General features: G+C 45.8%; 1 protein-coding gene across 2 annotated transcripts in view; it reads right to left on the bottom strand.

Annotated features, from left to right (window-relative positions):
- Positions 1–13,842, bottom strand: part of LOC144103338 (uncharacterized) — a 43,157-nt gene extending 29,315 nt beyond the window's left edge. The window contains exon 1 of one of the 2 annotated variants that reach the window (XM_077636089.1): positions 13,745–13,842. The gene's annotated coding sequence lies outside the window, so the exon portion shown is untranslated. Of the gene's footprint in view, positions 1–2,847; positions 2,947–13,744 lie in introns of those variants that run through there. The other variant, XM_077636084.1, reaches the window with a different exon arrangement.
- Positions 13,843–14,109: the final 267 nt, after the last annotated feature.

Genomic DNA, 14,109 nt, shown 5'->3' with positions numbered 1-14,109 from the left:
CAGAGGTGCTATTATGCTTTGGTCATGGCATGTCAAGTGCTGCGTGCCCAAGGACTGCCATGCCGCCATGGGGAAGTGGTTTTTGCTACGGAGTAAATCTGGCTTCGGCATATCTACAGAGGAGGGTCAATACTAGCCAAATACGAGTCCTTCTATTTATGACATAACATTGCGCCATAAATTAAAAGTATAATCACCGACGTACAGAGAAGTGCACTGCTTTTTTTGAAGAAACACTCAAGAGTGACTACTTTATGTCATGTTTTATTTGCGCCCCGCCGGAATATTTTGATACCTGCTTTGCATGCAAACGATTCTCAGCGATAGAACTAAATCTTCGACTTAACAGACGGACCCTTTCGTGTGCCATACATTTTGGTAGATTGGTCTCATTTATCTGTCTGGTCGCTAGGGCAAAAAAAAAAAGTGCGCCACCGTCTGGAACACATTGAAGTAACGAGCGTTAGCTGTTTGGAGTACTAGACGAAGAAGGTGAAGAAGAACCCGCCCGTTAGACCCCCTCAAGATACGTCCGAAATGAAACTTGCTTCGTTTGCAGGGTCAAGGTGGGCCTAGAATTCGGCTCGCAGCCCGATATGGTAACGCTTCACTTAGTAATTGAAGGTATACAATGTTTAGCTATTATTTAATTTTGGTTTTATTTCTATACCACAACTCTTAGGGTTTTAATTGCCTACCAAATTCGGTACACAACTGTCCCGGGATGGGTGCCCCTTGCTGTCGGAGTATATATATATATAGAGGAAGGAATGTATGCTCACAAAGCGAATGTGGCGAAAAGTTTGAAGGTTGCTACACTTCTGCCACCGGTTGGCCCTGTATTGCACTGCCTCCGGAATCGGCCTTGTCTTTAGCGCGGCTTTACAATCCTGTGTTTCTATCCCATCTTTCAACTCTCCTACTATCTGCACGTCGTAGCGATTGTGGCTCGGCTAGAGCCAAGCCTGCGCATTTTCCTTTCCTTCCTTCCTGGCAACAACAGACAGACAGACAGACACAAAGCGGCCCATTACGTTGAGTTTTCCCCCCGTTGTAGAATATTTTTTTAGGGTGAGGGGGAAAAGAGATGGGAGAGAACAACCAATTTTATTGGCCGCCATCTTGGAATCGAGGAACCGAAACTATGCGGCCATTTGATCCCCTGGCATCATTCTCACATAGTTCCACCCCTATACACTGTTTTGTACCGAGACGTCATCATTTGCACGTGGCAGGTGGTTGTTTCTTCTATGCTATTGTAGATAGCACTGCCAGTCTCCATCCGAGATATGCTGTTTCCTGGTTACTGCCACAGATGCTGTGAGCTCAGGGTGGTAGCAGACCCTCCGAAATCTGGAAACATAATGAGTAAGAGCTAACGCTCTTAGAAAAGAAATTTGATCTAAGCGCTTATTTCCTATGAGAATGAAGCGATTGCTGCGGCGCCACGAAGTTTTCCGATTATGGGACTCGTACGAGATCACTAAAGACATAAATGGACCACTGCTTAGGCACCCATGAATATTATACTCTCAATGGAACGTAACAAAGGGCAGACACGGAAAAGTAAACTCGGCGACATACTTTTAAAGATAATCCTGATCGCGAACTTCCTCAGCATAGTAATATATTTGACAACACATGGAGACTGACGCTCTAGAATGAAGCTTTACCTCCTAACCCTCTTGTTTGATCGCCGTGGTGTTCATTCCTATCCAATCTAAGAACGCAACCAGCCTCCAACATAATCTTGTGGCAACGCAATTAACGTGTTTTTCATTTCATATTTTTGTAGCGCCTGTAGTGCAGCGATAGGTTGCGTCTCAATAAACTTAACGAATGAATCTGAGACCTTTTGTTTTGTGTACTTCACGGTGCCTCCAGGCATAAATCTCTATGTGTGCGGCTTGCCGGGAAACTGTGCAGGAGCACGGAGAGGGTGCGGGCTGGTGTATAACAGTATTAAAGTCTGTCCTGAGGAGGTCTTTAGAGCCTTGATGCGCTGGCTTGAATGAGGAGTAGGCCGGGCACTCTTTGCGATAAATAGAATTATTTACAAAACGTATATACTTATGTAGAACTCAAGCGACAATCCGCGGTAGGCCTAGTCGACCGCCAAGAGTTCATACCAGAGATTACACGTCCCAACTTCGCCGCCTAGCAGGCTTTGCGCCAACGAAAGCCAGGAAGCCTTGGCCTGGACCATCACTGATGAGTCAAGACACTCATATGCCGCCTTTTCCTGCGTTTTTAAAGCCTCCGAAAGCGTTTTTAAAGCCATTAAAGCACTGCTCACGCACTTTTCTTCGCGCTCAGACAGCCCCTAATTGCAGTGCCCGCTGGAACTAACCCATTCAGGCACAACGTTGACGCGGTGTAATTCGTGGCAGTTTGCGAAGCTCGCGATCGCTTGTTGCTCTGGCTATGAAAAACCCACATGTCGTGGCTCCGCCTCCTTGAGCGCGGACTTCTCGGCACTTCCGAGAGGACAAGGGGCGAGGGCTCTACCTGAGCCAAAGCTGGGAGGGGGGGGGGGGCAAAGCCAGCAAAGCACCAATTCATCGCGGCCTTACAATCAGTAAGTTCATGGTTCATGGGGGTTTAACGTCCCAAAGCGACTCAGGCTATGAGGAACGCCGTAATGAAAGTCTCCGGGAATTTCGACCAACTGGGGTTCTATAACGTGCACTGACATCGCACAGTACACGGGGGTCTAGAGTTTCGCCTCCATCTAGATTCGACCGCCGCGGCCGTGATCGAACCCGCGTCTTTCGGACCAGCAGCCGAGCGCCGTAACCACACAGCCACCGCGGCGGCCTCACAATCAGTAAGTAGATATTTCCTCACCCAGGAAGCCAAGCACCGCAGGAATGACCTTCCTTCATACAGGTGGTAGGCTACGGAGCCGCCGAGCGAAAGCCCCTGAAAAGCGGGGCAAGTCTTGTGGGCGGGGCGCGCTTGTGAGTATGATCTTCATTTTTGTTTCTCCATCCCCAGCTTAAAACGCTGAAATTCGCCAGCGACGCCTGGCTGCAGTTGAAGAAGCCGAAAGAAGAAAGGGTGTTAAGGACGCTCTACGCGTCTAGCGGAGGATGGACAATAACTACGTTAATATACCGAAGCTGTGCAAGGTAGAAGGAATATGCAAAATGAATTTCATTAACACTCGCCAGAAATCTCAAGAGCAGTATAAAGCCTCAGACTATTCAGGCACACGCTCAGTGACTGCTTGCCATACCATTCCTTATATATTTCTTCGTAGTTGTGAGTGGCGTAAATGTAGTTATATGTAAGTGGAATAATAAACAAGGAAGAGTAAGTTGGAGAAAACGGATCTTTTTATCAAAATGACTGCTGCGATTGCTACAGAGGACAAGGCATAGTTTCTTGTGCAAGCGGGTTGAAAATAGCGCAAAAAAATGTTTATTTGAGATATTTAAGTTTCAAGCTTAATCCAACGTTATCATGATTATTACTAACACAAAGGGCCAGGAAGTAAGGAGGAAAAATAGGTCAGGCGGACAGCTCCTCTCGGATTGGGCGCAGCGCCCGATTGGCATCGGGAGCTAACAGATTAATGTTGAAAACCAGTAATGAAACTAATAGCTTAATGTAAAGAGGGTATAACAGATGTTTAGAAGAATGGTCGCAATTATGATGCGCTCTCCGACAGCTACGCATATGCGTCGCATACACGTAATTATAGATTAAATTAGCTGCGATGATGCTGTTCTGACAAAATCATGAGCTAATGAATTTATAATACCATAAATGTATGGCACAGCTAGGTTTCATTGCTAGTATGTTTCTTCTGTCTGTCTTTTATAGTCAGTCATCGTGAGGGCACGGAAACAATGTTGTTCGGTTTCTTTGGAAAGGACGCGAGTTTCGATTCAATTATGACAGCGAAGCAACGGGCCCTCTGAAAGATTCCTCGACTCATGTCCCGAATTTTACACGCAGTACAGGCGCTATATTCTGCGGCCACCGCAGGTTTGGCGTTAGCCGACAGACTGTCCTCCCGCCGATGTACAATTTCAGGGGGTGAAGGAGCAAATTGTGCTGTCTTCGAAGCGCAGGTGTGTAGAGGGAAGTGGTAGCGTTATACGTATTTTGTTCGACACCTTGAGGGAGGACACATTGCGTTCACAATGCAATCGCGCGTAGCACTCTCCCGTACAACCGCCGGAGCATTTGGTTCATACCACATGACGTAGTGTGAATGATAGTCTCCCGTTAACGCTGCAAAATGAAAGAAAGTTCGGTTTCCGCAAAACTGCATTTAAAAAATAGTTGAAATGCCTAGATAAGAAAAGACAGCCCATGTAATTACTTTTCAGTCGATCGCATAATAGAAAGGGTATTTCACCCTAAATGCTCTACAATTTTTAAGGATACTGTTTATGGGTAACAGGAGTCCTTTTTTTAGCATAAAACTGACAACGGTGCAGCGCCTAAAAATACAACTTAGACGTGCTAACTTGCAGATAAAACAACCAAAATTGAGTAGATAGCTTTTTAGCCAATACTGTTAGTCTCCTAATTTATTAGTGGGGTGTAGCCCACGTTAAACAATACCAATATGAGATTTTTTTAACTTTCGAGCTCGCAGTTACCCTTGACGTTGTAACCCAGGAAATTTAAAGTATTTAAGCGCGTTAGGTTCACTGCACATGTTGCTTCGTATGCAGGATTCTCGACAGTGAATTTTGCGCGATGTATACAAAATTTTCGGGGCCACAGCGGCGATGCCAAATGCGTTTTCCAAATTCTGTAAACATATATATGGGCATTACTTTCGGTGGCCTGAAGGCGTCTCAGTAAAAGAAATTACCTGCATATGTTAGCAAGTTAAGTGCACCACAATAGGTAACCACCATACTATAGAGCACGTCATAGCTGCATACAATTGTGCGACACCGTTCAAAATGCTATGCAGAAACAAAACGCTCTTCTAACTCAAGAAGACTATTTTTAAATATTGCTGAACATTCAAGCTGAAACATCAGGTATACAAACAGTATCTATGAAGATGAGTGCCTGGCTGCTAGCCTTACGTGCACTAGAATTTGGGAGAAAACAACAGGAAAATGGTTAGAAGAATGGACAGCTGGGAGACTTGGTAATAAAACATTGTGATTGGTACAGGGCGAACTACACGACGGACAATAGCAAGCAGACAACGTAGACGAGCGCTGACTCGCAACAAAAATTTTTGTTGAGAAGATCGAACTTTTACACATGAAAATCAAGTGACTCGACAGAGCATCGAGCACTTTCTAAAGCAATTTCAAGAAAGTACAACTATCGCCACTCATCTGACATGTGGCGAAGTCCATTCAGAAGCACCCCTTCCTCCCCTTCCCCAACCAAACTCCAACCCCTCCTGATTACCCGAAGGAAAAATGGATCATGAATTCTGAATCTAGAAACCAGACCTCATTATCAACCAACAGGGAAGGCTGGTTGATACACTGTGACTGCTTCTTTCTGCTGAAAAAAGCTGCCATTATTTCCCTGGTCGTTTTATTCTGGTGGCGAAACAAAATCTTCTGTTGTGTAGCCAAGGGGCGGCACTTTTTCCTTCTCTTTTCTTCTCTTCCGGAATCGACGCAGTGATCTTTTAGCTGAGAATATCTGGAACCCCAGAGTGAAGAAAGGTGTTCATGCTACCGAATATTAATGCATCGACTGGCTTGGCTTGGTATACCTTATTCCACGTTAGTGGAAATTCCTAAACTACTGGGTAGGCGCAGTCCACTAACCTTGACCTGTGAGAACTTCTATCATCTTTTAATTTCAGTTCCTAATGGCGGGGCAGAGACCGCTCAACTTATTTCGCGCCGATAAAATGTCTTCAAAATCAAACTTTCCCGCAACGCTTTTCAGATTATGTGCTACATTGTGTATGTGTGGAATAACCACCGTTTTGTTACGTGAATTGTCCCTTTTTGTATTCACGAAATTCGACTTTACTATCAGCAATACCTCTCAGAAGTTGTCTAGATAAAGGTATAGGGAAAACCTGCAGTGTTTAGCCTGCAGACCGCTAAAGTACATTATATTGTATACAATGACGGCACGAGTTCTCTAGGCTCGTGCGCATGAAAGACATGGCAATAGCATTTTTTAAGTTTTTAAGTGTCCAGAAAAGTAGTTTAAGATCTGTTTCTTTGAGCTTTGGGAGTAAAGCCAACATAAGCGGTCGTTCTAAAATTACTTAATTTTCCAAAACTATAGAGATTCATCCAAAGGAACTTCAAACATAAATGATTATTAGCACACTCTCGAGACCATTTAAAGATGTCTACCATTCTCCTGTTGAGGTTGTCTTTTGCAATCAGCTCAAACAAATCATTCATAAATCTGAGGATCCTCAAAGCTATTCCATCACTGTTTACTCATTTCTCTGTAGATTTGACAAAAGAAAATATTGCTCAATACAGGCGCCACCTCCGATCCAATACAAATTCCGTCTTTTTGCACATGGACGTCACCTCGCCAACTTACATGAGTTGATTTTAAATAATAGAATAACAGTTCAGGAAAAGCACCAACTGGCCCCCCCGCACTAACCCATATAGCCAACTTCATCTTTGTCCTCAGTGATGCATCTTTTTCAGCGCTCCCAAGTGGTTTTTTTTTGTTAACAGTGCACAACCCAAGAAGAGATTATCAAGGGTAATGTAAGGCGCGAGCTCGACGCACGTGTGAGACCGAAACGGCGATATTCAAATACGGAGCCTAGGGGCCTACTCACTCACCGGAGCAGTCGCTGCCGTTTACACCACCAGAGGATATTACCAGGTGTGCATGACTGGCTACAACGCTTCTCCCGCATACGCGGCAAGTAAGTTTCAAGTGATCCTCCATTAACCCCTCTTTTTGGGCTAGTAGGTGCACACTTGAACTTTAGAAATACTAGCGCCAAACCATGCACACCACAAGACAATAACGCAGAAGAGACACAAGCGCTCCTCTTCGTTCTTGTCTTGTGGTGTGCATGGTTTGGCGCTATTTTTTCTCCAATTCAAGTGATCCTCGTGGGGTCAACGGTTATAAAGTGCTCGCATTGAAGGACCGAGACTGAGTTCAGAGCTGGACAGTAACCGTATAAATAGGAGTCACTGAGGTCTCTGACAAGCACTCCCAGGCCTGGCACGAAAGAGCATTACATAAAAGCCGCGTGTCGAGTGTTGTGCGGGGATTTTGGCTGCAGCGTGTGTGTAGGCTGGGTGCCAGCGCAAGCGGGCAGTCTCGGCCACAAGGCTGCCTATGCCTCGACAAACGAGGCTAAATAATCGCTTGCTGGCGTCCTTTCCTCCGGACATGCGCGCCACCCGCGCCAAGACTCTCATGGGCCTCCCGTGTCACTAAAGGAGCTTCATCTGTTACCTGCAAAAAACTCCGTAGACGCATGCCCACAGTGGTGGATTAGGACTTCCTGATGATTGAAAATTTTTTGGGAGTGAATTTATTGGAAGCAGAAACCCGATTCTTTATAATAACGAATAATTTAATGCGGAAGATATGCCTGAATGCCGAGAAAATGGTGAAATAAACGGCGGAACAACAAGGACGCTAACAAGAAAGGCACACCACATGCGCACACTATCAACTCTTTATTACCCTGAAAAGTGGCACAGTTAAACATTCAGACCCGCCGCGGTGGCTCAGTGGTTAGGGCGCTCGACTACTGATCCGGAGTTCCCGGGTTCGAACCCGACCGCGGCGGCTGCGTTTTTATGGAGGAAAAACGCTAAGGCGCCCGTGTGCTGTGCGATGTCAGTGCACGTTAAAGATCCCCAGGTGGTCGAAATTATTCCGGAGCCCTCCACTACGGCACCTCTTCTTCCTTTCTTCTTTCACTCCCTCCTTTATCCCTTCCCTTACGGCGCGGTTCAGGTGTCCAACGATATATGAGACAGATACTGCGCCATTTCCTTTCCCCAAAAACCAATTATTATTATTAATTAAACATTCAGCTCGAGTATGAGACTCATCGCATTATCGCTCTGAACCCAGCACGTGGAATAAAAAGCAGCAATATCACGATAACAGACAAGAAATCTTTAACCCCTGCAGATAAACTAACAGATTCTGATAAAATAAATTAGAAATGAAAAGTAAGGGGCCATCACTTAGCAAAACCAGTTTCAAAAAATCGTAGCAAAAGCAGAGTCAAACGCATGAAGCAGAAGCAGTCAGAAACCGTAAAAAACAGCAAAAAAGACAAAGGTAAAATCAATAACAAAAATTAACAACCCACGTAAACAAACAACAGACGGCCGCTAGAAATGCCGGGTTGAAAAGTCGCACAGTGCATGACGTCACAAAAAACTAACAAGAAAGGAAACTTCATTTGTACTGAGGGATACCGAAGAGTCGCTAACAGAAGTCCTTCTCTTCTTTTTGATCATGAAAGCCTCAAGAATTTCACGTGCCACCTGATCGCAAGTCTTGCCCAGAGTCCTTATTCCGCTAAGCATTGGATCATATTTCCAGTCTTTACAATGGGGAAGCGATTTCGACCCGCTTCCGTTTCCTAACTATTTCTCATGCTCCCCTGCCCTGTCCTTAATGCAGCGACTCGTCTGGCCTATATAGACCCCTTCACACGTCAATGGGGTTTCGTGCACCCCTACGACGTCACAGGATACGAATTTCTTGCCGTGACTCTTATCGCACAGGGCTTTCTTCTTCTGGCCGATGTGCCAGCACAACCCGCTCAGCTTATTGGGCGCGGAGAAAACGACCGGTACAGCGAACTGGCCAGCAAATGTTTTCAAGCCGTACGCCACTAGGTGTATATAGCGGACCATTTGTGGTCGCCTTGACCCTGGCTTAGCATGGGATTTTTTCTTCTTCTGAAGGAGGGACTCTGCTACGCTGCAAACGACCGAACATGAGAAGCCAGCCTTTTGAATCATTTTGATATGATTGTTGAAGCTAGCCTCTGCCATGTGAGCACAAGAATTAAGCGATGCACACTCAAAGCAAAGTGAAGCGATAGCTCTTTTAACTGTCTTGGAGTGTGCTGATCCGTACGGAAGCAGTTCCATTTTTGTTCGGGGGAATACATCCAACACACTCCCCCTTCCAAAATGTTGATATTATTATCTAAATCCTGCAAGCTGTTGTTGCCTGGTAGTTCATGAGTAAAAGCCAGCCCTTTGCTTTGTTGTCTGAAAAAGAATAACATTTTTCCCACTGTGCTAGGTAGCGTCAGTGCAGAGTTAGTACTATTTAGTATCACCAAGAAGTCGTCCAAATTTCTAAAATTCGCAGTTCTGGGGCACTGTGAAGAGAGGAAGCAAAAAACAGTCAGTAGTTTATAAAAATATGTTACACAACGAAGGATCAACGCTGAAACCGATGCAAGTGCAACTTCTCTGCAGGTTCAATACACTCCCGTGATTTAATGGGGCCCTTGTATTTCAGAACTCAGCTGGACTGCGTGTGGAAAACTTTTTTGACACCGTGAATTTTCTCTTTGGTCGACGTTTGTTTCCTTCGAAACAGAAGTGTACTTGCAGAGAAGAGGCGTTTACATTGGTTCCTGTGTTGCCCCTCCGTTGTGTAATACAATGTTATCAACTATTGACCCTCCTTTAGCTTCTTCCCTTGACAGTGGCCCAGTCCTTCGAATTTTTAGATACTTGGGCGACTTCTTGGTGATACAAAAAATACTAACTCTGCATTCAGGCTCCCCAGCACAGTGGAAAGAATCTTATCCGTATTCAGAGAACAAGGAAAAGGGCTGGCTTTTTGTCACGAATTGGGAGCACGCCAACAATGGGCTCCACATTCTCTGATACCAATTCTAGGGTAGGAGAGACAAACACCTACACCGAGGTGCCAAATCTTAAGCAGGATTGAGTGGCTAACCGACGGTAGGTCTACGCCTGACGAGCGGCTGACCGGAGGCACTACACAGGAGTCTCAGATAAGAGTGACTAGAATTTAATTAATAAAGAGGAAGAACACATTTACGATACCATCAAGAATAAGAGAGCACTGTACAGACGGAACAAATTTTATCTTCTACACACAACGTCTAATATGGCAGTTGAGAAGAAATACAAATACAAGACAATTTTATGGACAAAATTCAGTATATAGTTCGTAAAGGTTTTAGTGGTGGGGCTTAGCAGTTCGAGTGGTTGAGGTCCGGTCCGAGATGGCGTCGGGCTGTCGGTGTCGGGTTCCCGGAGTCGATACTCGCTGGCTAGACACTTCGCGACGAGCCGACCACATCTCGGCTGACACTTCACACCCACGCGCGTTTAGCCAGCACTCCGCCACATCCACATCTCCACCCCGACTACTCTCCGCCAAATTCCACATTCCCCCCGCAGCCTCTCTTTCTCTCTCTCCCCCCGTCACCGGGCAGGCCGGGGCCCAGGACCGAGCCCCTGGCTGGCTCCGCTGAGGCCCCAGACGGAATTACGGGTACAAGTGGTCACCGGCCAGACAACTGCTTTCTCGCGGTCGGAGACCAGACAGCAGGAGGAGGCGGGGGGTGGGGGGGGGGGGGGGGGGGGTTGTTTTAGAACGGAGTCTCGTCGCGGGTGCTCAACCGCCGTGGGTCAAAATCGCAGCCAGCGCGAATTCTCTTTCACTTTTACTCATGAACTACCAGACAACAACACCTTGCAGTTTTAGATATCAATATCAAGTTTTTCGAAGGGCCAGTATGTTGGATGTATTCCCCCCAAGCAAAAAACGAACTGCTTTCGTACGGATCAGCGCACTCCAAGACAGTTAAAAGGGCTATCGCTTCGCTTTGCCTCGAGTCTGCATTGCTTAAGTCCTGTGCTCAAATTGCTCAGGCTAGCATGAACAATCAGTTCGAAAGCGAAAGGCTTCAAAAGGCTGGTTTCCCGTGTTCTGTCCTTTGCAGCGTAGCAGAGACCCTCCTTGAAAAAATGAAAGGCAAGCAGATAAAATCTCATGCGAAGCGAGGATCAAGGCGACCACAAGTGGTCCCCTATATACACCGAGTGGCGCACAGCTTGAAGAAGGTTACTGGCCGGTTCAACGTACCTGTCGTTTTCTCCGAGCCCACAAAGCTGAGCGGGTTATGCTTGCGGATCAGCCAGAAGAAGAAAGCCCTGTGCGAAAACAGCCACGGCAAGCACTTCGTATCCTGTGTGGTCGGAGTGGTGTACGAAATCCCACGTACTTGTGGAAGGGTCTATATAGGCCAGACGGGTCGCTGCATTAACGACATGGCATGGGGGCATGAGAAATTGTTAGAAAACAGAGGCGGATCGAATTTGTCTCCCCACTGTAAAGATTGGAAGTGTAAGCCAATGCTTAGCGGAATAAGGATTCTGGGCAGGAATCGGGATCAGGTGGCACGTGAAATTCTTGAGTATTTTATGATCAAAAAGAAGTGAAGCACTTCTGTTAGCGACTCTTCGGTATCCCTCGGTAGAAATGAATTTTCCTTTTTTGATAGTTTTTTTACACCATGTACTGCGCAACTTTTCAGCCCTGCATTTCTAGGGGCCGTCTGTTGTTTGTTCAGCTGGGTTATTAATTTTTGTTATTGGTTTTAGCTTTGTCTTTTTTGCGGTTTTTCAGTTTCTGACTGCTTTTGCTTCATATGTTTGACTCTTTGCTTCCTACTATCGTTTGACACTGATTTTGCTAAGAGATGGCCCTCTCTCTTTTTTTTTGTAATTCCTTTATCAGAATATGTTAGTTTATCTGCAGGGGTTGAAGTTTTCTTGTCTGTAATTCTGATGTTGCTGCTTTTTTATTGCAAGTGCTGGAATAGGAGCGATAATGCGATGAGTCTCATGCTTGAGCTGATCGTTTAAATGTGCCACTTTTCTAGGTAATAAACTGTTCGTAGTGTGCGCATGTGGTGTTCCTTTCTTGTTAGGGTCTTTGGGGCGCCGCTGTTCATTTCATAATGCACCAACTCGCCCCTCAGGCCGTTATTGCGGAGAAAATGTTTTTAGGTGCAAATAGTTGGAAGGTTCAATTAAAATGAAACACGGGCACATGGTTGAAAAAGTAAGAGGAATAATAAAAATTTTTAGGACGTGTGCCTAGTAGATTATGAAAGAAAGATTTGCAAGCCGGAGAACGCATTACTGTTGCTGCGTCCAAGTATAGATTACCTAAGGGTAAGAAGGACGGCAGAAGAAGGCCCAACGGGGAGTTGTTCGACATAGGATTTTTGCAGGCGCCTAATTAAGGAAAAAAGCTGCTTCAGAACAGTAGGAAATGATCAGTAGTTTCTGGTTCAGTATGGAACGGGCGCACAGTGAAGACCGCCTAAACAAATTTATGCTAATAGCTCCGAATTTCACGGTTTTTTCTTAAGCCCGTTGCGAGGTTAATTGTTCTCTCTGAGACCTTGGCGACTTTTCGCTATTCCCATTCCTTCACAGAAACAAATATCTCTGGGCTCAAAAAACAGCAGCCTGAACGCATTGAAAGAGGCGGTTTCACACAGTGTTCTTTTTTTCTCAAACAGCGCAGAACAGCCTCTGTGGTGTTCCGTTAAAGTATTGAAAAATACTTTCATTACTATCTTAAAACCTACGCTTGTACATCCCATAGCAAAAAGACTCAAATCGTGTCGTTCCACTTCTATTGTATGGTGCCAGTAAACCCATCATTTAAGAAACGATTACTCGCAAGCCGAACGGCACTCACTTCCCGCTCTGGCCACACATTCGCTCTGGTACGCACTTCATCTGTTGACACATTTAACAGGCTACGGCGTCAATAAAGTGTATCTCCTTTCCCGTCTCGCCGCCTCATACTTATGTCCTCACCGTCGAGTGCTCCTCCTCCTGCTTTAGATAGCAGCCAACGTCTTCTCCCATATCCGAAAAACTCTCCACGCCTCTTGTTGAGTCAGCAATGGGAATCGCACGGCAGCACCGATCCAGAAGGCTGCGAACCGATGTCACCACAGAACTGCTTTTGGGGAGCGCTGAGGCCATGAATTCATGTTCGTAACACTTTGGAAAGGAGAAAATTGCGTGCAGTGAACTCTGATGTACTTCGGGAAATAAACTTGTTTATTTTTCACTACTGTTTAGAAGAAAGGCACAATGTCGAAAGCAAGCTCAGCAATGCGTTTTGTCTGCAATGTTCGTCGTCGTTACCTGCATGAATGAACCGAGCAGATCGTGACCTTTTGTTGACATGCCAGAACCCGTGACTTGGTTATCTCAACGTTATTGCTTCTAATCGGACTAATAATAGAGGTTCACTTTGTTCTTCTTGCACATGCAACATGGCCTGTTTTCATTTGTGAAAGTTCCCCGCTTTATCAGCACAACATATTTGTTTATCACCTTCGTAACACTGAACCAGCGTCCATCAGCGTGAAGTCTTTTAAGCCCTGTTTGGTTCCCAGAAGAATGGAATCCTGTGAAAATTCAATTGCAGGCACCCACTGAAGTCCAGACAACATAAAGTCACAGTATCACTATGGTGCCATCTGTCATACACCAGCTCCGTCTGTCACACACTGCGTACGCAGCTCCTCTCCACGCAGACAAGTCAGCAAACACATCATGCATTCGTTTTACGAGCCGCGACTTTCAAAACACAAACCGATGTAGGACAGGACGTGACCGTCCGTTTGCCCATTCACGTTGCTTTGGCTGAGTGATGCAGAAAAGGCTGGTTACCTGGGAAGAGGGCCCGAGGCGCCTGTGGAATGCATCTTAAACCAGACTGCCGCGATGATAACACCAAGGGTAGCACCCACCGCCACAGATATCCACCAGTGCTTGGCGGAGGCCCCACGAAAGGTCAAGAGCTCCACCAGAAACCTCTTGAACTGCGGGTCGTCCATCGCACGGCGGAAGTCGTCCATACTAGGTCCTAGCTCGATGTGCACGCAACAAAGTTTGAAACGTTTCTACCTCTTCTGGATGGGATGCGAGAGCGTCGTCGTCTTCTTCACTGCTGCAACACTGCAGCTTTTAATTGTGAATGATGAACAAGCCAGTTTAAGAGATATAAGCGACTAAATGAAAGAGATAAACAAAGCCCAAAGTTAGAACGGTAATTATCTGTGCGATATTTTCGGTATACTATTATGGTTATTTGACAAGAGTTATGTAGTTCATT

The sequence above is a fragment of the Amblyomma americanum genome, chromosome 1 (genome assembly GCF_052857255.1).
Source record: "Amblyomma americanum isolate KBUSLIRL-KWMA chromosome 1, ASM5285725v1, whole genome shotgun sequence".
NCBI classification, from domain to species: Eukaryota; Metazoa; Arthropoda; class Arachnida; order Ixodida; family Ixodidae; genus Amblyomma; species Amblyomma americanum.
The sequence above is the reverse complement of the archived record's forward strand: the minus strand, read 5'-3'. Positions and strand labels throughout refer to the sequence as shown.